Source organism: Aegilops tauschii, chromosome 7 (genome assembly GCF_002575655.3).
Source record: "Aegilops tauschii subsp. strangulata cultivar AL8/78 chromosome 7, Aet v6.0, whole genome shotgun sequence".
Lineage (NCBI taxonomy): Eukaryota > Viridiplantae > Streptophyta > Magnoliopsida > Poales > Poaceae > Aegilops > Aegilops tauschii.
In genome coordinates this window covers 462,146,798-462,173,530 of record NC_053041.3, presented here as the reverse complement: position 1 = coordinate 462,173,530, position 26,733 = coordinate 462,146,798, and the positions used below count along the sequence as shown (strand labels likewise).

The following is a 26,733-nucleotide window of genomic DNA, read 5'->3' as shown; positions in this document are numbered from 1 at the left end:
ACATCTCTTTTGGTGACAATAGCAAGGGCAAGGTATTGGGTTTGGGCAAGGTGGTAATCTCTAGTGATGCATCACTTAAGAATGTCATGCTTGTTCAATCTCTTCACTACAATTTACTTTCTACGATTCAATTGGCTCGTGCCGGTTATGATTCTCATTTCGGTGAATTTCATGTGACCGTCTTTAAGAGAAGCAATCTCAAAGTGGTCTTTGTTGGGCATGTTGAAGACAACCTTTACGTGGTTGATTTCTCAAATGAGAAAACTTATCTTGCAACATGTCTAATGGCCAAGGCCGACGTGGGGTGGCTTTGGCATCGCCGGCTAGCGCACGTTGGCATGAGAAATTTACAAGCTCTCTTAAAGGGGGAGCACATCCTTGGACTAACCAATGTGTCTTTTGCCAAAGATCGTCCTTGTAGTGCGTGCATTGCCGGAAAACTTCATGAAAAAGCTCATAAGGTGTCAACTATCATTACCACTTTGAGGCCTCTCGAGCTCATTCACTTGGATCTCTTTGGGCCTCCATCTTATGATAGTTTGGGAGGGAGGAGGTATTGCCTTGTCATTGTCGATGACTATACAAGATATACATGGGTGTTCTTCCTCAAGACTAAAGATGAAACTCAAGACACCTTCATCAACTTTGCCAAAGAAGCTCAACGTCAACATAATTGTGAGATCAAGGCAATTCGAAGTGACAATGGCACCGAGTTCAAAAATTACACTATGAACGAGTTCTTGAGCGATGAGGGGATCAAGCATCAATATGCCGCGCCATACACTCCCGAACAAAATGGTGTTGCGGAAAGAAAGAACCGGACTCTCATTGAGATGGCAAGGACCATGCTTGACGAGTACAAGTCTCCATACAAGCTTTGGGCCGAAGCCATCAACACCGCGTGCCATGCTACAAACCGGCTTTATCTTCGTAAGCTCAAGAACAAGACTCCCTACGAACTCCTAATCGGGAGAAAGCCTAACGTCAAATACTTTCGAGTATTCGGTTGTAAGTGTTTCATTCTAAATAAGAAATCCCGTTTAGCTAAGTTTGCGCCTAAAACTTATGAGGGCATATTTGTTGGATATGCATCAAACTCGCATGCTTACCGTGTTCTCAACAAATCCACCGGATGTATTGAGGAAACGGTAAATGTGGAGTTTGATGAAGATAATGGTTCCCGTGCGGAGCAAATTGTTCCTAGTGTTGTAGGTGATGAGGCTCCTTCACAAGCTATAAGGACTATGGGGATAGGCCACATTCGTCCACAAGAAACACCCCAAGTCCAAGTAGAAGAAGAAGGAGTAAGAGCCCCTCTTGTGGATTCTCCACAAGGGAAGTCATCACCGCCACCACAAGGTCAAGATGCTATGGAAAATCATGAACCTATCCAAGAACAAGATCAAGTCCCTCATGTTCCCGAGCAAGATCAAGGGCAAGCCCAACCAAATGGCGAAGAACCAATCCGTGAGGCCCAAGGTCAAGCTCTTGATCAAGATCAAGATCAAGATCAATCCCAACCTCAAGTGTCTTCCACATCATCACATCCAAGTGATCAAGAACTAGAGGTTGTGAAGAGAAGGGTGTCTCCAAGGCTAAAGCATTCTCAAGGCCAAGCTTCTTCCACAAGTTCAAAACCAAGTGAAGAAGAGCTTACCCTCAAAGTGCAAAAAGCGGCCGCCAAGTTAAAGCATCTTCAACATCTCACCGACAACATTTATGGAAGCATCAACAAAGGGGTAACTACTCGTAGACGTTTGGCAAACTTTTGTGAACATCACTCGTTTGTCTCTTGTGTTGAGCCCCTTAAGGTTGAAGATGCACTTGACGACCCGGATTGGGTAAATGCCATGCATGAAGAACTCAACAACTTCACCCGCAACAAAGTATGGACTCTTGTGAAGAGACCCAAAGAACATCATAATGTCATTGGAACAAAGTGGATCTTTAAGAACAAACAAGATGAGCATGGACAAGTCACTAGAAACAAGGCAAGGTTAGTGGCACAAGGGTTCACCCAAGTTGAAGGTTTGGACTTCGGTGAAACCTTTGCCCCCGTTGCCCGTCTTGAGTCCATTCGTATCTTGCTTGCATATGCTTCACATCATGATTTCAAATTGTATCAAATGGATGTGAAGAGTGCATTTCTTAATGGTCCTCTTAAGGAGTTGGTGTATGTCAAACAACCTCCCGGTTTCGAAGACCCCGATCACCCCTCTCACGTTTATGAACTCCATAAGGCGCTCTATGGACTTAAACAAGCACCTCGTGCTTGGTATGATCACCTTACGGCGTTCTTAAGCGAGAAGGGGTTCCAGATCGGGTTAATAGATTCCACTCTCTTCACGAAGAGGGTAAAAGGAGAATTGTTTGTGTGCCAAATATATGTTGATGATATTATTTTTGGTTCCACTAACCATGCTATTAACGTTGAGTTTGAGAATCTTATGACCAAGGAATTTGCCATGAGCATGATGGGAGAGTTGAAGTTTTTCCTCGGATTTCAAGTGAAGCAATTGAGAGGAGGAACCTTCATCAACCAAGCACTTTATATTCAAGACATGCTCAAGAGGTTCAAAATGCAAGATGTCAAGCCCATGAAGACGCCCATGCCCACAAAAGGCCAACTTAATCTTGATCCCAATGGTAAATATGTAGATCAAAAGGTATATCGCTCTATGATCGGTTCTTTGCTTTACCTTTGTGCATCTAGGCCGGATATTATGTTGAGTGTGTGTATGTGTGCAAGATTTCAATCCGCTCCCAAGGAGAGCCATTTTTCGGCAGTGAAAAGAATCCTTCGATATTTGGTTCATACCCCAAACTTGGGCCTTTGGTACCCCAAAGGAGCAACTTTCAAGCTATTAGGATATTCGGATTCGGATTGGGCCGGAGACAAGGTAGACCGCAAGTCCACTTCCGGGTCTTGTCAATTCCTAGGGAGGTCATTGGTAAGTTGGTCTTCAAAGAAGCAGAATTGTGTGTCCCTTTCAACCGCCGAGGCCGAGTACATTGCTGCAGGAAGTTGTTGTGCACAATTATTATGGATGAGGCAAACTTTGATGGATTATGGTGTCAAATGTGACAAAGTGCCTCTATTTTGTGACAATGAAAGTGCAATCAAGATCGCCGACAATCCAGTGCAACATAGCCGAACCAAACATATCGAGATTCGTCATCACTTCATTCGAGATCATGTGGCCAAGGGAGACATTGATTTATTCCATGTCAACACCGAGAAGCAACTTGCCGACATTTTTACCAAGCCACTTGATGAAGCAAGATTCCGCGAGTTAAGGCATGAGCTGAATATCGTGGATATAAGTAACTTGGATTGAGGTTCTTGCATACACACACATACTCTACTAGTATCTTGTTTTAGATGTAGGCACCTAAGTAGGGGGAGCTAGCTCAACTAATGAGCTATCTTATCCTACTAGTGCATAAATTGATCAAAATCTTTAACATTAGCCATTTGAAGATGGCATTTGTGCTTCAAAGATGAGTATTGGTCTTGGACCCAAGGTTCATATCTTCGCGGTGCCATACCAAACAAACTCAAACATGGTGGCTTCGGCCACCGCCCTCCGTTGGAGGTTGGATCGTTTTTGTCTTTTGTTTGTGTGGTTCTTCTTGTCCTTGTGTTCGTGTTTCCGTGAGTGTGTGTTTTCTCGAGTCTCTTCCAGTGCAAGTGCTACACATACTCCTTTCTAGTAGTGTTGGATTTCTTCTGCGACATGTTCAGAAGTGAGGCGAGAATGCTCTTTGGGGTCTTGGTAAGAATTTGACATTCAGCCATAACCCAACAAGCTTCTTCCTGTCAAAATCCTCTGGATACCCCGTGCCAGGGCCCTTGTACCGTGCGCACGGGGACCCCGTGCCCACGGCCCTTGTACCGTGCGCACGGGCCCCCGTGCACACGAGGCCTTTAGCCCGTGCACACGGGGTCTGCGGTTTCTGGCCCTGAAGAGGTGGGACGTGGGGGGTTTGGGTTCTTTCCCACCCAGTCGCCCCCTCCACGCCCCAGATCGCCTCCAGGCCGCCGCCGTCGCCTCCTTGTCGCCGGTGCTCCTCCGTGCGCCGTGGGACTTCGCTGCTCCGTGGAGATCTTCCGGGATGGGGTCCTCCTCTGGTATCTCCCTCCCCTTGTTCTTCTTTTTCCTCCTTTGGATCCGTTTTAGTCTAGGGTTTCCTCCTCTACTAGTCTAGGCCAGTCATTCCCTTGTGATAGACTAGGGGCGGATGGGCATTACTGTGGCAGTTCTCCCTGCCGCACTCACTCCCGGATCTCGATCTGGAAGTGGTTGCTGCTGGGCGAACCCCGTGTCCACGGGCCTTGTACCGTGCGCACGGGGCCCCCGTGTCCACGGGCCTTGTACCGTGCGCACGGGGCCCCCGTGTCCACGGGCCTTGTACCGTGCGCATGGGACCCCGTGTCCACGGTGGTCACATCCCCGTGTGCACGAGGTACACAGTGGTGCCAGTCCTCCTTCTTCTCTGTCTTCCATTCCTCGCCAGCTTCTCGAGCACTTGTACTTATTTGTGTCTCTCGTGTTTGTTGTGCTTTGTTGCTGTTGTGTTTCAGACTCTGCTGACAAGAGGTCCGAGCTCCGTCGCAAGCGCACCAAGGCAGGTTCCAGGGAATTCTCTTTGGCTCCTTGTCAGCCGTCCGAAGGAAGTGGTCAGGGCTCTGAGATGGGCCGTGTTCGCCGTACCGCCTCCAAGCAGCCAGTGATTGAAGCCTCCGAGGATTCAGAAGAGGAGTATGATTCGCAGGAAGATGCTCACTATGAGAACCCCGCAGATGCAGAGATAGAAGATGAGGATGATTCTGCTGATGATGTTGATGAGGAGGAAGGAGAGGAACATGTGCTCCCAGGAGGTCGGAATGTCAAGAATCTACCTCTCTCTAAGTGGACCAAGCCAAAGCTTTGGGCTTGCAGGCAGGATTTCCCCTATGTGCCAAACACTGATGCAGGGGTTGACCCAAGATTCAAGAATGATTTTCAACACTGGGTGTTCTCTGAGCTGATCATGACCAAGAAAAACAAGTTTGCCCCCCACAAGCAAATCAATGTGGAGGCTCTTCGGGACAATGATCATACCTATCCCGGTGTGTATAGTGCTCTTGGGAGGCTTGGCTTGATCCCGTTCGTCGCCTTCCACCATCCGTTCAGTGAAGATCTTGTGATGCAGTTCTTTGCCACCATATACTTCCACAGTGATGAGGCTCGCACTATGACTTGGATGTCTGGCACATATGAGTGTGAGGCCTCCATGGCCAAGTTCTCTGACATCATTCCGTATCGGTTCTTTGCTGAGGAGCATCCTGAGTATGGCCGTGTTCGTGAGACAGGTAGAGACAAGGATGAGATTGCTTTTGCTTACAAGCCAGACAAGGCCTTCACCACCGGTTCTATCAAACATTTGAAGCCAACCTATGATACTATGCGTCACATTCTTAGGTACACGCTTAATCCTAAGACCGGGGACTCTCACAATCTGAGGAGCTCCATGTTGGATATCTTTGTCTACCTTCATAACAAGAAGAAAGTGGATGTTCTGGACTTCATGTTCTTTGAGATCAGGCAGTGTGTTCAGGAGAACAAGTCATGCATCTATGCTCCGTTCATCCAAGCTTTGATTGAGTCTGTCTGTCCCGCCAGGTACATTGCCAAGTACCGCACCTCCTTTCCGAAGCGTGATTCCAACTGGCTTCCGGCTGCTCCTCCACCATATGTGCCTCCCAAGAAGGGGCGCAACCCCAGGCCTGAGGATCGTGCTACCTACACTGAGGGATGTTCATCCTATGTGCGGATTCCGCGTAGCAAAGGGAAGCAAGTTGCTACTGATGCCAGTTTCACCAGAGAGGAGAAGAAGTCTCTTCTGAAGACCGTGAGCAACATGTTCAAAATGTGTCAGTCCATTCAGCGCCGTCAGGTCAAGGAGATCAACAAGGGCAAGCTGGTGAGGCGTCAGGAGAAGGCTGAGCGTGCTGCAGCTGGTGAGGAGGTTGGTCCAGGGTCCAAGGACATCGACAGTGTGGCCACAGCTCGTTCTTTTCCCTTGGGGGGATGGCACTTTGATGATGATGATGATGCTTCGAGCGCACCTCCTCTTGTCTAGAGTCTCGTTAGCATCGCCTTTTCCCTTTTTGTTGTCTTGATGACAAAGGGGGAGAAGTGTTCTATTAGGAGCGTTTGCAGTTGGTTTCAGTTGGGTGAGATCTCAAGGCCTCGTTTCTCGTTTGTTTTGGTTGTGTTTATTTGGCTTGAGATACTCTTATTTACTTGCTTTCGCGGTGTGGTCGTGAGCTACCTAGTCTATGTGAGAGACTATCTACTTTATGGAATTTTATCTATGCTTATGTTGATATATCTTGTGGAGTATGATCAAGCTTCTATATGTTAGTCTCACGTTTTCTGCTCACCACACTTGCATGTGATCTAGGCACCGTGTTGGGTTTTATTATGTTGATCACATGCCTTGACAATGTGGATCTAGGGGGAGCCTCATATGTGTGTGCTTGATGCATAATCAAGCATTTTTTCCTTGCACATATATAGGGGGAGCTCCTTTGATCAACTATTGTCGCATGGCTGTTTACTTAAGTTGTATCCTATATGCCATGTCCTAACCATGTTGTCATCAATGCACCAAAAAGGGGGAGATTGAAAGTGCAAGTATCACTTAGATTATATTTTGGTGTGATGACAATGTGGTTAGTGGAACTAATGTTGGTTGCTAAAGTTTATCTCAGGACATTGGTTCCAAGGTGTCCATTGATGGAGGTGTGCGACCCCCCAGTCCAAAAAGATCAAAGGCGTGGTTACCGGCGACTCAAAGGTTTTTCGTTTTGGTTCGATTTGAGTCGTAGGTAAAACCGCACTATCAAGAGGGGTCTTCGTGGAATTAGTGTCGTGTGGGAATGCCTCCAAGACAGATACACCAGCCCTCCTACACCTCCTCAGATATTCCACTTGTTGTGTGCTTTGCCGTGGTGTCCTGTGATGTTTTCATCAGAAATCTTCTGGACACCCCGTGTGCACGGGGTCTCTGACCCCCGTGCGCACGGGGTAGTCAGAATATTTCTGGACACCCCGTGCGCACGGGGCTGACTTGGCCCGTGCGCACGGGGTACCTCGAAACTCACTGGACACCCCGTGCGCACGGGGCTGACTTGGCCCGTGCGCACGGGGTCCAACGGGCAGAAACCCCCTCCCGGCCAAGAACACTATAAAAGCCCCCTTCTTCCTCCTCCATCCCACAACCCTAATGTCTTGTTGAGCTCCTCCATTGCTACACCCCATTTTGCTCACTACTCTCAATCCCTCCACCCAATCTTGTTGAAACTTTGGGGATTGGGAGAGCAAGACCCGATCTACACTTTGACCAAACCAAATCGCATTCCCCGCAACATTCATCCACCATGACTTGTTACTCTTGGAGCTTGGGCTCCTAGGCGGTTAGAGGTTCCTCCGGAAGCTTCCTTGCTTGTGGTGTGCTCCGGAGAAGTTTGTAAAGGTGTGGTGGTCGCCTTCAAGACCAACCCCGAGTGATTCGAGGCTCATCCGTTGGGGGTGACTCGAAGGAGATTACGGTGAGCCTTCGGTGGCGTTCCGCAAGCTTTGGCTCCGGCACCGCTCCAAACGGAGAGTAGCTCTTCCCCAAGGAAGAGTGAACTTCGGGATAAAATCCGCGTCCTCGTCTCACTTGTGGTTAATCCTTTCCCGCACTTTACTTAGCCTTGTATGCTTGTTGGCTTGCTAATTAGTTGTTGCCTAGCATACTTAGCTTAGAACTTGCTTGTCATATAGGTTGTGTTCACCTAGTTGCATATCTAGTGAACCCTTTTTATCCGCTAAGCCTTAAAATTGACAAGAAAGAGTAAAATTTGTAGTCTCCTATTCACCCCCCCCCCTCTAGTCGACCGTATCGATCCTTTCACACACAAACCATGAACCCGTTTCTGTGTTGCGGAAATGCAAGCATGTTGTCGATGTTAACACAATCATCAAGGGGGCAAGGATGATATCTCTCATCATGAATTCAATTGATATCCTAGAAACGCTCAGAATGTTGATGATGATCACGACGCATTTGTCGAGACGTTTCATGAAGTTGTAATCGGTCGGAGATGACATCAAGTCATAGGAATGATGAAGCGCAAGGTTATTGGAACTAAGGGTACGACACAAACTCAAAAACAAGCTTGTTGTTCAAGGCGAAATGGTAAGACGAGGAAGTTCGACGTAAGGTTAGCTCATCATCACAAATTGTGCTCCGAGAAGAAGGACCAGGTAGCATAGTTAAAATTAGCACGATAATGATGTAGCCGATCAGGCTAGGAATGACATGAAGGATTATTAAACTCATAAGCAACAAAGATTACTTAGAGTTATCAAACCAGAGTGCGGAATCGGTTCACTTACCGGTGTTCTTGAGAGACGAACAACTCAGAACCCATGAAAAATTGGAATCAGTGAGAAATAATAGCTGATGAAGACTCATAAGATGCAACACGGTTCTTAGATATTCTCGAGATACCAGAGGGTAATACTTGACGGTAGATCAAAGTAGAGGTTGGACTGGTGTATTGACTTGCGAAAGGCAAGTGCTTTAACTCGTCTGAGAAATGGGATCAAAGAAGAACAATCATGGTCGGAACCACGATTGCAAAAGACCAGATCCCAAATATAAGATGAACTTATACCAAGGTAATAATTAATATAAGAGAAGCTTCCATGATATGATCTACATCGTGCCCATGGGCATGAACACAAAGTTCAAGGTCGACTCCTACTTCTCCAATGCATAACCTTTCATTCACTTCTCGCGTTTGATGAAGTTGTAGTGTTGAAATTTTATCTGGCAAAATACCAGAAGAGTATGACTCGTGAAAACTTTCGAGTTCACACATATTAAGGAAGGCATAGGTTCAACCCATCGGGGAATCGTGGAAACATATACCACAAGCTTCACCAGTAAATATCACCAGCTCAAAAACAGAGCATGGTTGGCCAAATCAAAGAATAGGATTTATCAATGGTATTATGTATCAGGGAAGAGAACTTCTCAAGGTTTTGTATACGAAGGACACTGTCGGATGATAATTCAACAAAGGATCCGGTGGTCCTCAAGGGATCTGATGTGAGCATCGGTACTCAACCAGAGGAAGAAAGAATGCAAGGAGATCTGATTATAGAAACAACTGACTAATTGAAAGCTCAATGCAAAAGAATTATGATTTCCAAATCAAGGGATCAGAAGCAACGCTCTGATCAAGGATGGATAAGTTGAGTAGGCTTAGGGGTACAATCAATGGCAATTTGATTGGTCGAGATCCAGCTCATGTTTAAAATTACGTATGAGGCAAAAGGGTGAATTCTAGGATCTGATTAAGTATTGCAACATTCGCGACATATTGAATCAAGGGACCCAAGATGATAAAGGCAAAGGACATCCATGAATATTGCTAGTCATTTGGAATTAACCATAATGTATGCAGACAAGCATTTCAAGAGCCATAGGCTACAGAGGATTCTCGAAAGATCGGATAGTATTTCGAAGAATTTTGTGAAACACATGAACAACTGGGGATGAGCGGATACTCGGTAAGAGCGAGGAATTATCCGTAGGGGTAATCATGTGGCAAAGAACTGCAAGGCAGTATCTCAAAGGATTTTCAGAACAATAGAGGGAATTTTAGGGTATCTTGTAATGACAAGATCAACGGGAAATGATTGTATGAAGGACAAGTGTACGTGGTTATCCATAGGGGGTTTATCGATGGAAGAGAATTGCAAAAGCGATGGCACAAAGTCTCGAGAGAACATCACAGAGTATCTTCGGGATTCTTCGGTGCACCAAGCAATCATCTGGAGTGAGGGCTCTCCGGAGGAAGTAGTTACGAGAACCTAGTGTTAGAGTTAGCAAAATTATTTAACCCGAGTAGAAGAGAAATCGGAGTCCCAGAGTATAGGTCAAGGAATAAAAGATCCTAATACCACCCAACGTGGGCCCGTAAGCCACACAGCCATGTTAGTAAAAGTTCTGCAATGACTAGACTCAACTTCGGCCAAGGAGTTGGAAGGGGGATTCCTACAAACAGTCGGCTCTGATACCAACTTGTGACGCCCTCGATTTAATCATACACTAATCATACAAGCAAATGTGTACGATCAAAATCACGGACTCACGGGAAGATATCACAACACAACTCTAGACACAAATAAAATAATACAAGCTTTATATTACAAGCCAGGGGCCTCGAAGGCTCGAATACAAATGCTCGAAGACACAAGAGTTAGTGGAAGCAATAATATCTGAGTACAGACATAAGTTAAATAAGTTTTCCTTAAGAAGGCTAGCACAAAAGTAGCAACGATCGAAAAGGCAAGGCCTCCTGCCTGGGACCTCCTAACTACACCTTGAAGTCGAACTCCACGTAGAATCATCCTCGGGATCCTCTGGCTCCTGGACTCCATCATATGATCGCAATAACCGGTAAAAGGGGAAAAAGTAGCAAAGCAACCGTGAGTACTCATCCAAAGCATCCAAAGTACTCGCAAGCAAGGATCTACACTACATATGCATCGGTATCAATGAAAAGGGTAGTATCTGAGGACTGATCGGTATCAATGAAAAGGGTAGTATCTGAGGACTGATCGGTATCAATGAAAAGGGTAGTATCTGAGGACTGAACTGCAGAATGCCAGAATAAGAGGGGGATAGCTAGTCCTATCGAAGACTACGCTTCTGACCGCCTCCATCTTGAAGCATGTAGAAGAGAGTAGCTAGTGTAGAATCAAGTAGCAACTCATAGCATAATCCTACCCGGTGATCCTCCCCTTGTCGCCCTGTGGGAAAGCGATCACCGCGTTGTATCTGGAACTTGTAAGAGGTGTGTTTTATTAAGTATCAAGTTCTAGTTGTCATAAGGTCAGAATACAACTCCGGGTCGTCCTTTTACCGAGGGACACGGCTATTCGAATAGAAAAACTTCCCTGCAGGGGTGCACCACATTACCCAATACGCTCGATAACTCTGGCTGGACACACTTTCCTGTGTCATGCCCGGCCTCGAAAGATCAACACATCGCAACCCTACCTAGGCACAACAGAGAGGTCAGCACGCCGGTCTAAATCCTATGCGCGCAGGGGTCTGGGCCCATCGCCCATTGCACACATGCACGTCGCGTAGGCGGGCGGTAAGCAGACCTAGCCTCCCTAATACAAGAGCAGGCGTTCCAGTCCAATCCAGCGCGCCGCTCAGTCGCTGACGTCAAGAAGGCTTCGGCTGATACCATGACGTCGAGTGCCCATAACTGTTTCTGCGTAGTTGGTTAATGTGTATAGGCCAGTGGCCTGACTCAGATCAAATATTCAGATCTCGTTAAGCGAGTTATTAGAAATATCCGCGGACGCCGACCAGGGACCAGACCCACCTGTCTCCTAGGTGGTCGCAACCTACCTTGTCGCTCCGCCACAAAGTAATCATCAGGGGGCTGTCAGGAACCCTGGCCCATCACTACCTGCATGGAGCCGCCTGCCCCTTCAGCCCCCATCTCCGAACAGTAACATAAGTATGTAAAAGTATAAAGTATATGTACTCGTGATCACCTCCCGAAGTGATCACGGCCTAGTAGTATAGCATGGCTGATGGACAAGAGTGTAAGGCCGCTGATGATAAACTAGCATCCTATACTAAGCATTTATGATTGCAGGTAAAGGTAACAACAGAAGCAACAAGAACAGGCTATGCAGCAGAATAGGTTCATCTGAAAGCAGTAACAGCTACACTACTCTAATGCAAGCAGTAGAGGGAAAGAGTAGGCGATATCAGGATGAACAGGGGGCTTGCCTAGAAGCTCTGCAGAGAAGGACGGGTCGACGGTGACGTAGTCGTACTCAGTGGCATCAGCACCGATCTCGGGGTCTACCGAAGAAGAAGAGGGGGAAGAAACAGTAAATACGGAGCAAACAAAGCAACACAAAATATAACAAGGCAATACGCGGTGCTAGGTGTGACCTAACACAGTACTAGGCAATACCAGCGAAGGGGAAAAACATCTGGAAAAGTATTCCCGGAGTTTGCCATTTTCATAAAGGTGAAACGGAGGGGGACGGTTGCATGTTCGCTATGCTAGGGACATGTGACAGACGAACGAAAGGCATATTCAGATTCGTCATATTTTTTGAAATTTTTCATATATAAAGCTTTTTTATCCAAGTTAGGGATTATTTAATATGATTTTCCGAAGTTTAAATGATTTTTTAGTTTCTGGATTTAATTATATTTCGAAATTAAAACAGTAAAATGCTTTCGTCACATGGTGCTGATCTAGCCAAAGTATATGACGGTGGGGCCAGAGGGGTAGGGTTGACCAATCTTTCCCTAATAATAAAGCACGGGTTGAGTCTGGCGGGTTCACTGTCGCGGCAATTTTTCAAAACAATCCCTGTTGTTTTTGACATTCAACCCACAGTCCTCGCAATAAGTCAGCCGAACCGGTACGGTTGAGAGAAAAAAAAACACCCGCGACGCCCTGCCTCCAAATCCTATCTTTTTCCAGGATTGGATGTGCCGGCTGCCCGCTCGCTTTTTCCTTGAACGCAAACGTGAGCTCGCGGGCGCCGCCACATCTGCCTCATGACCCTTTGCCGCGACTCACCAGCGACGGCACGCAGGCTCTCCCGCCAATCATCACTGGCGGCGACGGTCGACACGGAGGGAGGACGACGGCACGCGAAGACGCCTCGGGGGAGAGAAGGCAGGTTGCCGGAGCACCAAACAACGTGGCCGTGGTTCTCTGTTTGTTCACTTGCAATTCAGTAATGTTCTTTTTCGTTTTTTTCGTTCAAAGAATTATTATTCTGTTGCAATGAAGTTCTGGTTTATATCTTGCGCAGTTCAGCTGGGTGATTCCGTGCATTGAATTTTTCAGTTAGTACATCGGATGTTAATGTACTGCTAGAGATAGGAATTAGTTCAGCTAGGTGATTCTGTGCATTGAATTTTTCAGTTAGTACATCAGATGTAATGTACTCCTAGAGATAGGAATTAGTTTCAAGCACTATGATTCTACATCGAGATGATGTTTCTTTGTAACAGAGACGATGAACATGGGAATGAGGAGGATGCGGCCTATAGATGGTTGCTATGGATCTGGAGGTTGATACTGAACATGAGTTTACTACGGATCTGGAGCAGTAATATTGGATTACAGGTCACATGTTAGAAGTTAACAGCGGAATATTGAGCACGGGTTAGTAGTTCATTGCAGAATAGACATTCAGTAATTAACTGCAGAGCATTTGGTCTTTGGGGTACATGTGAAACAGAACATCAAATTTTAATCCACATGCTCTGTTTTTCCTTCATAAGTACATACTCTGTACATCATATAGTTATGTGTTGTCTTGAAGTTCTCTCCTGCAAATTTAATAATGTGCCCAAGAAATTCGTGTTTAGGCAGACTAAGGCATAGCCTAGTGGTGGGAAGGGGTTGATGCCTTCCCACCCACCCAGGTTCAAGGCATGGTACTTGCAATTTGGGTTTGTTGCATCAATTATACTGTAGGGAATTTCCTTACAGTCTTTCTGTCAAAAAAAAAAAAGAAATTCGTGTTTAGTAACCAGGATTGCAAAAAACTTTCAAAACTGTAATTGCACGGTTCCTTTCCATTGATATTGTAATTGGTATGTGCCAGTCTGTATGGTGTATAGATTGGAGTGGAGTTAGTGGGAACCAGTGCATAATTTCAAGTTGCAGCTTGCTAATTGTACTAATGTGTTGGTGTGCGTGCCGCATTTTCCTGAAACATGCAAAAAATGGACAACTTTTCCAGAGTATGAAGGTGGTTAGCTAGCACCATTTGGAACAAGTACATCAAATCTTGGATCTGAAGTGTCCAATTTGCAACGTTAAAAATTGTTTCAGAAAATACGCAAGGTTTGGCAATAATTTAGTAAGCAATTTTCATGACTGATGGGATGGCACTGGAATTGTCTGATTGCCGACTGTCACCCCTGTCATGAAGGCCTCTACACTAAACTTAATAAAAATATATTTATCTTGTATTGAAAAATATAAGAAAAGGGCACACTGGGAGTTGTCTCAAGGTGTACATAGTGGTTGGATGTACTTAATTTTTATCAAGGAAGAATAGCTACTATACAACAGAAAAAATATAAGAAAAGGTAAACTAATATCATGGTGAAGGCAGAGAGGTAATGCATTGTTCATGGTATTGTATGCACGGGCATTGGTTAAATAATTTTGGGTGTTCTAACTGTCTGAGATAATTTACATCTCTATTTGTGCTAATTGGCAAGGTGCATGAACAATTATTTACCTATGGTTTTCGCTTAATGGAAAAGCCTTTTTCAGTTTTCAAAACCTATTAAATTTGATGAACAGAACAAGCAGGGGCGGAGCTTTGTTGGGGCCAGACCGGGCCATGGCCCGCCCAGGAATATGACAGTTTTTTTTTACCTATGCATGTTCCCACCCAACCCACCTGCAGAGCCTATTAACCAGGCGACACATCTCCTCTCAGGCGACACATCTCCTCTCAGGCAGGCAGCTCATCCCCCCGTCCTCTCTCCAGCTCAACCCACTGCTGGCGCAAGTGCCCACTGCATAGCTGCACATACACAGCAGAACGTACACTACTATCTTTCCCCCAAATTAGCCTGTTCTTTTTTTCAGTTGAGTACATCTTATGCATGTTTGTTGGCGCAAAATGCAGTCCTGATTTGAATCTGCATGACATGCAATGAACTGAAAAAATTAACATGTTCTTTGGCAACATGTACAATTTGAGTTATGTGCATAGTCGGAATAAGATGCAGGTTGTTAAACATGCTATTAAAAAAGCAACATGATCTTTGGCACATAATGCAGTCCTCATCTTATACAAATTGCAACGTAGGTAGTAATGGGCAAAGAAAATCAGACTCAAGAGAAGAATTGATATGGTTTTTAACAGGAAAAGAAATGACATAACTCAAATTGAGAAAGATCATGTTGCCATTGCTCGAATTGAAAAAAACAACAACCACGATAATGTCATCACAGATTTTAGAAGCGCGAAGAATAAAAAAGCTTTCAGAATTTCAAAAAAAAATTGTGCTCTCCTTTTAGTCTGGCCCGCCCAGCTTTTCCATTCAAGCTCCACCACTGAGAACAAGACTCTTTTTTGTTAATCTTGGTAAGAACAGTGCCATATGGTTCCACTCTACATCTTTGTACTTACTTAGCTGAAGGTGCGCATTAGTGCTTGAGACCAGTGCTATATAGTTCCACTCTACATCTCTGTACTTAATTGGCTGAAGGTGCGCATTAGTGCTTGAGATCAGTGCTATATAGTTCCACTCTACGTCTCTGTACTTAACTGGCTGAAGGTGTGCATTAGTGCTTGAGACCAATGCTATATGGTTCCACTTTACATGTCTGAATGTGAACATTAGTGGTTGGCTGCGTTAATATAAATAGTAAGTTTTCATATTATACCAGCTAGAAGAGCTTCACAGAAATTTGGTACAGGAGTTGCAACTGTCTTGATCAAGTGCTTTTATTATATTATTCTTTCTTGGTTAAACTTTGTAAGAATCTTGCGCATGTTCAGTGGTATCATGTACTAAAGATCTTACTATTTTTTAATTAACTAAGATCTTGACTATTTTGGTGTCAAGATCCAATAGCCTTGCTGTTAGTTAATGCTCTATTTATATTTTCTTCTAACAAAACAAATGTATGTTTCCAGCAATAAAACTCGTAGGTTCCAGCAAAAATAATGACTCGCCGTAGCTGGGTCGCAGCAAAAAGTTTGGCCGGTCCCAGCAAAAAAAAAGAATAGTTCCAGCAAAAAAATCGCTGTCGCGTTCACAGGTACTATATGGTTCCACTCTACATCTCTGTAGTTATTTGGTTGAAGGTGTGCATTAGTGATAATACATATAGTAAGATTGCATGTTATACCAGCTGGAAGAAATTTGCAATCCATATATGACTGAAAGCCTGCAATATGTGATTATGGCACCAGGGAGCAGTTTTGGAGGTTTGATGGTGTGCTTGAGCGAGGATACCACACTGCTTGTCTTGGATGGCCGGAACATATTGTTGGCCATCTCACACTCAGGCTGCAGCAATTGGATGTGCCCTGTGAAACCTGCAGCATTTGGGCATTGCAAGCGGCGGCATGGCAGTCTGAATCCTGACGTTCTTGGGAGTGCAGGTGTGGACAATTCTAATTTGTTAGCTTCAGACAACCGACAAAAGAATATTGGTTTCCATTCCTGTGTTGCCAGTTTTCTACCCTGTGACTAACTTACAACCTTCGAATAACCTTGTTACTTCTAATAGGTGGGGCGTTTGTTGGAAATAGGGGAGACCCATAGCTCCTTAAAAAAAGGTGTATTTCCTCTCAGTCACTTGCACAAGCAAACAAGTACATCCTGGTTAGTTGTATTCGTCTTGTTATATTTATGAGAGCTGCCTTTTCAAACAGGAGAAGAAGGGCTATCTGGCTTGTCTGAAATCAATAGGAGCTCTGTCTGGAAAATGCTGGATATTCTACAAGAAATACTTGCGATGTAGGATAGCCATTGTTTGCATGCTTCCTCCCTGTGTAAGAATTTCATAACTATTGTATTGTAAGTATTGTAGTTAGCTTAACCTATTTTTTGGCACATCCATATATTTATGTATAATGATTTAGGGTGACCTGGGGTATAAGGCAAGGAAAATTTGCAACACAGAAGTAGTCATGGCAACATTTCAAATCAAAATTCTTCTGTGCTATTCGTCTTGATAGCGTCATTAGAATATTTATATCACCGTTGCAACGCACGGACATATATTTAAGTCCATGTTGCCGATTGTCTAGGTATATGGATTAGAGAAATTAATGCTAAGTATTGATCTAGAGCTTGGATGTTGAGCCACTAAACTTAATTATAAAACTGAGATATTTTTCTCAACGCACGGGCACATTTACTAGTATAGAACAGTGTAAGTGGGTCCCATGTGTCATTGTCTCAATATTTATTTAAAGGCTAAATAAACTGGTTGATTAATGGGAAGGTCCCACATGTCACAGTCAGTAACTAAAGTATCCTAGTATATTAGATTAATTAGTGGTGAGGGCTCCACATGTCATAGGGAGGTAGTTAGCCTGATTAGTGCTAAACTAATCTGGCCGGCCCCATGTGCGGTGGCACAAGCCGTTCCCATGGCTGTGCATACACGCACACACAGGGCACATGCGGCCATGCGGCCATTGCTAGCCATGGCACGCACGAGGACGGCGAGCAGGTGCGCATGTGTGTACGAGCGGCTGCGGTGGGTGCGTCTGTAGCAAGAGGCAGCGGCGGCGGCGCAGCGGCAGGAGAAGCAGCCAGCAGCAGGAGCAAGCTGCAGCAGTGCAAGGAGCGGCAGCAGCGCAGGCGGACGCGGCCATGCCGCGGCGGGCACACGCACGGGCGGCCGCGGGTCGAGGCGCACGGACGAGGTTAGCAACAGCAAGCAAGTAACGGCAGCAACATCGGCGGCGTAAAAAGGCACCGATCGAAGGGCAAAAGGCCGGGAATCGGAGGAGGGGCTCACCGCAAGCGCGATGGCGAGGTCGGGGAGGCCGGAGGTGGACCGGAGCCGCGGCAACGACGACGAACATCGGCGATGTACGCGACGGAGATGAGCTCGATGGCGAGCGTACGGGCGTCCCGGCTCGATTCAGAGCACGTAGGCGAAGGAGACGACGCCTTGGCGCGACGAGGGGAGGCCGGTGGCCACCGGATAGACGAGGTGGTGGCGATGGTGGCGTCGGGCGGCTTCTGTAACGGGAGAGGGAGAGCGGGGGAAGGAGTGGATAGGCTAGGGTTCGACAGCGGCGTCGGGGACAGTCTTATACAACTCGGGGGCTGGCCGGATGATCGACACGGCGCCATCGTCCGCCATGGAGGCGCGGGTTTTTTTATTTTTTATTTTTGATGAAAGCCAAGTTTATTCATGAAAGTCCACATGGTGTGGGATACATATGAGGTCATGGGGTGCACCAAGCCAAACATGACGCCCCGGTCCTCTCGAAAAAAAAACTTGGCTAGACGGTGTGCTTCTACATTAACTGCACGACTCTCTAAAATAAAATTACAAAGAAAAGGCAATGATCTAATGTTTATCTCTCTGATAATTGCTCCATAAGTTCCTCTTGCTCCGGCGTTGATGTCCGAGACCACTTGTTGACAGTCGGAGGCCACCACAAAACATTGGATTCCCAGGTCTTCTGCTAGCGCCAAAGCCTCTCGACACGCCATTGCTTCTAGAGTTGGTGGATCTGTAATTCCTTGCACGACAAGTGCTGAGCTACCCATATAGTTCCCATGTTCATCTCTGCACATTGCTGCTGCCGAACCTCCCCTGGTTCCTAGGACTCCGCCGTCCACATGAATTTTAAAGTGTCCTGGCGGTGGCTTACGAGGTCGCGTGTGTACCTGTGTAGTGGTAACCCTCCTTACAGTAGTTTGCTGCATCTTTTCCTTCACTATGCCGAGCTCAGCCATATACCGTGTGATGAAATCATGGGTCGCCTGGGGGGACTGAAAAATAGCTTCGTGTATTGCTTTGCGTCTCGCGTGCCATATGGACCGTAATGTCACCGATACGAACGCAAAATCATCACGTGATAACAACTCCATCAGCGTAAACAACCATTGCTTTGCTTCTGGCTCCGTTGTAGCTATTATTTTATGCGTGATTTCTTCATCAATAAGAGCCCACACGCTCCTAGAGGAGGTGCACTCGATCAGCGAGTGACGCCAGGAATCCCGAACTCCACATAACCCGCATTGCGGCGAGTCAGTCATATGGCGATGAGCACGGACGTCATTGGTCGGAAGCGAGTGTTTCGATAATCTCCAAAGAAACATCCGAACCTTGCCCGGCACTTCCGTTTTCCACAGTGTTTTATAGGCACCTTCTTCGGCCCTAGAGCTGGAAGGACCCGGGACCTCTTCCAACCACGCTTCTCTCCGATTTCTGGTAGCTACTAGCATCTTATATGCTGACTTAATAGTGAAAGTACCGTTTTTCTCATGAAACCATGCCCAAAAATCTGTGATGTTTCGAGTGCATATCGGCATACCGAGAATAACTGTAGCATCCATGGGCATAAAAGTTTGTTGGACAAGCTGTCTGTTCCACGATGTTGTCACAGTAGTTATGAGCTCTGACACATGTGTTGGTGGGTTTGGTGAGATACTCCCGTAGGGACGCATCATCTCCTCTCTGGGTAACCAGTTCTCGGTCCATATGTTTGTGTCTGCTCCGTTGCCAATTCTCTTTATCAATCCTTGCTTCAGAACATCCCTTCCCTCTATAATGGCCCGCCATACCTGGCTCGGATGGCTTCCCAATTCAGCCTGGAGTATATCTGAAGAAGGGTAGTATACACTTTTCAACACTCGGGCACTCAGCGACTCTGGATCTTGCAGCAAGCGCCACGCCTGCCTGGCGAGCATTGACAAGTTGAAAAGTTCAAAATCTTTGAAGCCGAGACCTCCCATTCCCTTGGGTTGTGTCATCGTTTTCCAGGAGACCCAATGTGGTTTACGTTTTCCATCCTTTGCACCCCACCAAAACTTACGGATGAGCATGTTCAAATGTTCACATAGGCCTCTAGGTAGCTTGAAACAAGACATGGAAAAAACTGGAACAGCCTGCGCAACAGATTTGACAAGAACTTCCTTGCCAGCCGAGGACATAGTACGCTCAATCCAACCTTGCACCTTGCTCCAGAGACGGTCCTTGAGATATTTGAAGGCACCGTTCTTTGAGCTTCCTATGTCTGACGGCATTCCCAAGTACTTCTCATTTAGAGTTTCGTTGGGAACGTGAAGTGTATCTTTGATCTCCTGTCTGACCGAATCAGGAACCCCCTTACTGAAATAGATTGATGATTTGGAGTAGTTGATACGCTGCCCAGTCGCTTGACAATAAGTGTCCAGAACATGGTGCACCTCAGTTGCCCCTACATTGTTAGCTTTGGAGAACAGCAGGCTGTCATCAGCGAATAGAAGATGGCTTACTGGTGGCGCCGTAGGAGCTACCTGTAGTCCACCCAAATTGGATGACTCACTTTTAGATTCTAACAGGCACGAAAGGCCCTCTGCTGCCAGCAAGAACAAATATGGAGAAATCGGGTCCCCTTGTGTGATACCTCTTGATGGGGTAAATTGTTGTAACTTCTTCCCATTAAACAACACAGAGAACTTGACTGTGGTGACCAAGCCCATCACAATATCAACCCAACCGTTTGTAAAACCCAGCTTTAACATTATGGCCCTCAGGTAAGGCCACTCCACCCTATCATAAGCTTTCATCATATCAAGTTTGAGTGCACACGACTGATGTTTCTTGGCCTTGTTCCTCTTCATAAAATGTAAACATTCATACGCTGTGATGATGTTGTCTGTAATCAGCCTGCCGGGAACAAAAGCTGATTGCTCCTCAGATATTATTTCAGGTAGAACTACCTTGAGTCTGTTAGATATAACCTTGGAAGAAATCTTGTACAATACATTACATAAGCTGATTGGGCGAAACTGAGATAGTAGGGTGGGATTTTTTACCTTTGGTATGAGTACCAAAATTGTGTCATTTATACACTCAGCCGACTCCGTGCCCTCCACTATCCTCAGGACCGCCTTTGTAACCTCATCCCCACAAATGTCCCAATGGTGTTGGAAAAAATGCGCTGGGTATCCGTCAGGACCAGGTGCTTTCATTGGGTACATCTGAAACAGAGCCATTTTCACCTCCTTACTTGTGTATGGGGCATTTAACATGTCGTTCATGGCTTGAGTTACTTTTGCTGGGACCGTATTCAATACATGCTCCATATCGTGTACCCCCTCTGATGTATAGAGATTTTGATAGAAGGCTGTGGTCATGTTCTCCATCTCTGTAACATTCTCCGTACTCTGGCCATCCGGACGCTGGAGGGACTTAATTTGGTTTTTTCTCCTTCTTCTACTTGCCCTGAGATGAAAGAAATATGTATTTTTATCGCCGTGCATCAACCACTCCAGCCGGGCGCATTGTCTCCAAAGTATCTCTTCTCTGTGATAAAGCTCGGTTAATATGTCAATTATTTTGATCTCCAAATGATTTGGCCCAAATCTGTTTGGGATCACGCGTAACTCCTGTAGCTCTGCCTTTAACCACTGGATTTCCCGTCGCACATTCCGGAAGTGGCTTCGGTCCCACTGGCTCAAATCCTGCGCTAATGAATGCATCTTGTCGCTTATTCCCATCACCGAATCTCCCGCGTTGCTCTGCCATGCATGTTGGATCAGAGGAGACAGCGACGGGTCCCGTTCCCAAGCCACTTCATATTTAAACGAGCGCGGGGCTCGGCTGCATGATCCATGCACGTAGCTCACAATGAGCGGGGTGTGGTCGCTCGAGGCCGCAGTTCCATGCTCCAAAAGCGCTGACGGGAAAGCTATTGTCCAGGCCGGGTTGGCAACCCCTCTGTCCAAACGGACCCGTGTGTACGTTCCGCCTGCTACCTTTTTCTCAAACGTCCAGTCCGTGCCAATATATCCAATGTCAGCCAAACCACATGTGTCCAGGGCATCCCTGAAAGCATCCATCTGTGCTTGGCTTCTATTCCCTACTCCATCATGTTCGTGAGCGTGCAACACCTCATTGAAGTCGCCTAGGACTAGCCAGGGTATATCATTTGTGCCAACAATTCCCCTAAGCATATCCCAGGTTTTGTATCTTTCACTGACCTGTGCTTCCCCATAGACAAAAGTCACCCTCGTTTTAACGTCAACAAGTTCATCAATAATTGCATCAATGTGATACTAAGAATAACCAACAACTTCAAGCTTTATTTCATCATTCCAGAAAATTCCTAGACCACCACTCCTTCCCGAACTACTAACAGCGTAACTTTTATTGAAACCTAAAGAACCAGCCATGTTCTCAACTTTGGATCCCTCTATCTGAGTCTCAAGAATGCATAATACAGAGGGGGCATATTGCTTCGTTAGTTCATGAAGCTCTTGAACTGCCGCGGGTTTGCCAGCCCCACGGCAGTTCCAACAGAGTAGACTCATTGCGCTAGGCGCGACCCCACTGGGAGGCCCGACAAACGCGCATCATTGTTCTTGCTCATAGCCGTGTTCTTGCCGCTGTTTTTCTCACTGGTTATGGTGTTGGTCTTGTTCCTCTTTGCCTCCTGCTTGGACGACGGACTCGGTGGGATTTCGGTGGATGGCGACGCAACAAAGTTATTTGAGTTGTCCAAAGGTGCTGGCAGCAGCAGAACAGATGGATCCGCCGCTACAGCCCCCCTCTTCCTGTTTCTATCTCCCTCCTCCATATCTGTGTCCCTCTCCTGCATACCATCCTTATCTCTGGTGGTTGACATATTAAGGTCGGTTGCACAACCCCTTGCTCTCCCCGCACGGCCAGCACCACATCCACCTCCTCGGCCAGTCCTATTTCCGTTGCCGTCACCATTGCCTCTTCCTTCTCCAGGGCCACTACCCGGGCCCTTAAACCATGACGCTTTCAGGTCTTTAAAAACCAATGTCTTTGGATCGTGAACTCCATCTCCACACTCCTTGAACAGGTGACCCATGTATCCGCAGACGGCGCACCAGTCAGGGAGACGTTCATACTTCACCCTGTATATCTCCCTATGCATAGCATCTTTCTTCTTCACCACCAATGAAACAGCATTCTTGAGAGGCTTTGTAACATCAACCTTCACACGCACCCATGCAAAGTTGCCCTCGAAATCTTGGGATCGAGGCTCAGCATAGATGACTTCTCCCACTGTTGACGCCAGGGCCTTAATTTTAGAGAAAAAACCATCCGGGAAATCGTGAATCTGAATCCACATGTCAATCTTGTTTAGCTCAATAGTCGACGGTTGTGTGAACCCGTCGTACGCCTCCAGAACCACTGCTTTGCCCTTGAAACTCCATGGTCCATCCTCCATTACGCACTCCCAGTCACCTAAGCACTCAAATTGCATTGTTTACAAGTTGTCTTCAAGCGGCCTGATCTTCACCTCTTTTGCCAAGTCCCAAGCCACCCGCATATTCCTGTAAAACCAATATTGGTTGTAGGTCTTCTCAGTATGAACCCTAGCGATGGCCATCCAACGGGTCGCCTCAACTGGCAGCTCGTCGTCCTCGATCACCACATCCTGGAGTTCGTCCTCCTTCAGACCCAGCTCGTCCATCATTGCTTCTAGATCCGTCATGCCGTTGCCCGATCCTGAAGCAGCTTTCTCCATCTTCCCTTGCCCGAGGGTTTTGTTTCCGCGGGCGGTATGGTCCCTAACACCCTCGCCCCCGCCAGTCGAGGCGACCCGTAGAGCCCCTAGCGTCGGCGGGAAGGAGAGGGGAGCGAGGGACTCTACGGTGGCGCGATCTATCGCCGCCGCCGAGAGGAACCAAAACCCTAACGTGAGGGGAAAAGAGCTTCAAACTAACGTTGGAGGCGCGGATCTGAGCCACGATCCCCCTCCCGTGAACAGGAGGTAGGGGATCGCTACGGGATGGGCTGGGCTGCACTGTAGGTTCGTATGGCCCCAGTAGCACACTAGGCTTTGCCCTTTACTTTTCCTTTACTTTTATTTTTCTGTTTCTTATTTTGTCTATGGTTTGGCATTAAGTAGAGTCACCAAATCATTTTTGTAAATGGTAAAGAGTGACACACAAATACAAGGTAATACCTTGGGCTACCACAAAAAGTTTGGGGGCTATTTGAATTTATTCAAGTCATGTTTACATTTAAATGGGCCAAAATGGTACTGTTTGGTCTTGTTTTATTATTTCAAGGAAATTTAAATATTTCAAAAGATGTTGTTTCTATATGATAATTACTTAGTGAATTTTTTGCAACTCCTCGAACATTTTAGTTTTATTGTTTGAAAACTTCCTTGTTTGCCTTGATTTTAAATTTGAATTTTTGAATCGGTTTTGAACAGTAACCGAGGTGATGTGGCATCATTAGTAGAGGATTACTGTAGCGTAATTATCCGGGCGTCACATCCCGACGGTAGATGTAGAGGTAGCGTGCCGGCGATGATCACATCGACTTTGGAACCATTTCCCACACGCATCATCACCTCGTCCTTAGCTAATCTTCGCTTAATCTGTAGCCCCTGTTTCGAGTTGCAAATATGAGCAATAGAACCAGTATCAAATACCCAGGTGCTACTACGAGCATTAGTAAGGTACACATATATAACATGTATATCAAATATACCTTTCACTTTGCCATCCTTTTTATCCGCCAAATACTTGGGGCAGTTCCGCTTCCAGTGACCAGTCCCTTTGCAGTAGAAGCACTCAGTCTCAGGCTTAGGTCCAGACTTGGGTTTCTTCACTTGAGCAGCAACTTGCTTGTCGTTCTTCTTGAAGTTCCCCTTCTTCCCTTTGCCCTTTTTCTTGAAACTAGTGGTCTTGTTAACCATCAACACTTGATGCTCCTTCTTGATTTCTACCTCCGCAGTCTTTAGCATCGCGAAGAGCTCGGGAATTGTCTTATCCATCCCTCGCATATTATAGTTCATCACGAAGCTTTTGTAGCTTGGTGGCAGTGATTGAAGAACTCTGTCAATGACACTATCATAAGGGAGATTAACTCCCAGTTGAGTCAAGTGGTTATGGTACCCAGACATTCTGAGTATGTGTTCACTGAGAAAACTATTCTCCTCCATTTTGCAGTTGTAGAACTTATTGGAGACTTCATATCTCTCAATTCGGGCATTTGCTTGAAATATTAACTTCAACTCCTGGAACACCTCATATGCTCCTTGACGTTCAAAACGTCTTTGAAGTCCCGATTCTAAGCCGTAAAGCATGGGACTGAACTATCGAGTAGTCATCAACTTTCCTCTGCCAGACGTTCACAATGTCCGGAGTTGCTCCTGCAGCGGGTCTTGCACCTAGCGGTGCTTCCAGGACGTAATTCTTCTATGCAGCAATGAGGATAATCCTCAAGTTACGGACCCAGTCCGTGTAGTTGCTACCATCATCTTTCAACTTAGCTTTCTCTAGGAACGCATTAAAATTCAAGGGAACGGTAGCACGGGCCATTGATCTACAACAACATAGACATGCAAAATACTATCAGGTACTAAGTTCATGATAAATTAAAGTTTAATTAATCATATTACTTAAGAACTCCCACTTAGATAGACATCCCTCTAGCATCATTGTCGTCTCGCCAACTATTGCTTCCACGACTATCGCTATCGCTTAGTGATAAAGTAAAGAAATTACATGGCGATTGCATTTCATACAATAAAGTGACAACCATAAGGCTCCTGCCAGTTGCCGATAACTTTTACAAAACATGATCATCTCATACAATAATTTACATCACGTCTTGACCATATCACATCACAACATGCCCTGCAAAAACAAGTTAGACGTCCTCTACTTTGTTGTTGCAAGTTTTACGTGGCTGGTACGGGCTTCTAGAAAGAACCGTTCTTACCTACGCATCAAAACCACAACGATTTTTCGTCAAGTGTGTTGTTTTAACCTTCAACAAGGACCGGGCGTAGTCAAACTCGATTCAACTAAAGTTGGAGAAACAGACACCCGCTAGCCACATGTGTGCAAAGCACGTCGGTATAACCAGTCTCATGAACGCGGTCATGTAATGTCAGTCCGGGCTGCTTCATCCAACAATACCGCCAAATCAAAGTAAGACGTTGTTGGTAAGCAGTATGGCTATTATCGCCCACAACTCTTTGTGTTCTACTCGTGCATATAACATCTACGCATAGACCTGGCTCGGATGCCACTGTTAGGGAATGTAGTATTTCGAAAAAATTCCTACGGTCACGCAAGATCTATCTAGGTGATGCATAGCAACGAGAGGGGAGAGTGTGTCCATGTACCCTCGTAGACCGAAAGTGGAAGAGTTTAGTAACGCAGTTGATGTAGTCGAACGTCTTCGCGATCCAACCGATCCTAGCACCGAACGTACGGCACCTCCGTGTTCAGCACACGTTCATCTCGATGACGTCCCTCGAGCTCTTGATCCAGTTGAGGATGAGGAGAGTTCCGTTAGCACGACGGCGTGTCGATGGTGATTATGAAGTTACCGGCGCAGGGCTTCGCCTAAGCACTACGACGATATGACCGAGGTGTGTGACTGTGGAGGGGGGCACCGCACACAGCTAAGAGAAGACTTGGTGTGTATTGGGGTGCCCCCCTGCCCCCATATATAAAGGAGGGAGGAGGAGGCCAGCGGCCAGGGAGGAGGCGCGCCATAGGGGAGTCCAACTAGGATTCCCAATCCTAGTTCAAGTCCCCTTCCTTTTTCCAAGAGGGAGAGAGAGGGAAGGAGGAAGAGGGGAGAAGGAAAGAGGGGGGCCACCCCCTCCTAGTCCAATTCAGACCAGCCATGGGGGGCGCGACCACCCTTCGAGGCCCTTCTCTCCTTTCCACTAAAGCCCATTAAGGCCCACTACTTCCTCGGGGGTTCCGGTAGCCTCCCGATACTTCGAAAAATACCCGAAACACTTCGGAACCATTTCGGTGTCCGAATATAACCTTCCAATATATCGATCTTTACCTCTCGACCATTTCGAGACTCCTCATCATGTCCGTGATCTCATCCGAGACTCCGAATAAACTTCGGTCATCAAATCACATAACTCATAATACAAATCGTCATCAAACGTTAAG

General features: G+C 46.3%; 1 long non-coding RNA gene across 1 annotated transcript; it reads right to left on the bottom strand.

Moving 5' to 3' along the window:
* Positions 1 to 10,206: 10,206 nt before the first annotated feature.
* LOC141027628 (uncharacterized) lies at positions 10,207 to 17,904 on the bottom strand. The gene is made up of 3 exons (XR_012189265.1): positions 17,612 to 17,904; positions 11,863 to 11,937; positions 10,207 to 10,476 (listed from the first exon to the last, which is right to left on the bottom strand). It is a non-coding gene; the product is annotated as an uncharacterized lncRNA (long non-coding RNA).
* Positions 17,905 to 26,733: the final 8,829 nt, after the last annotated feature.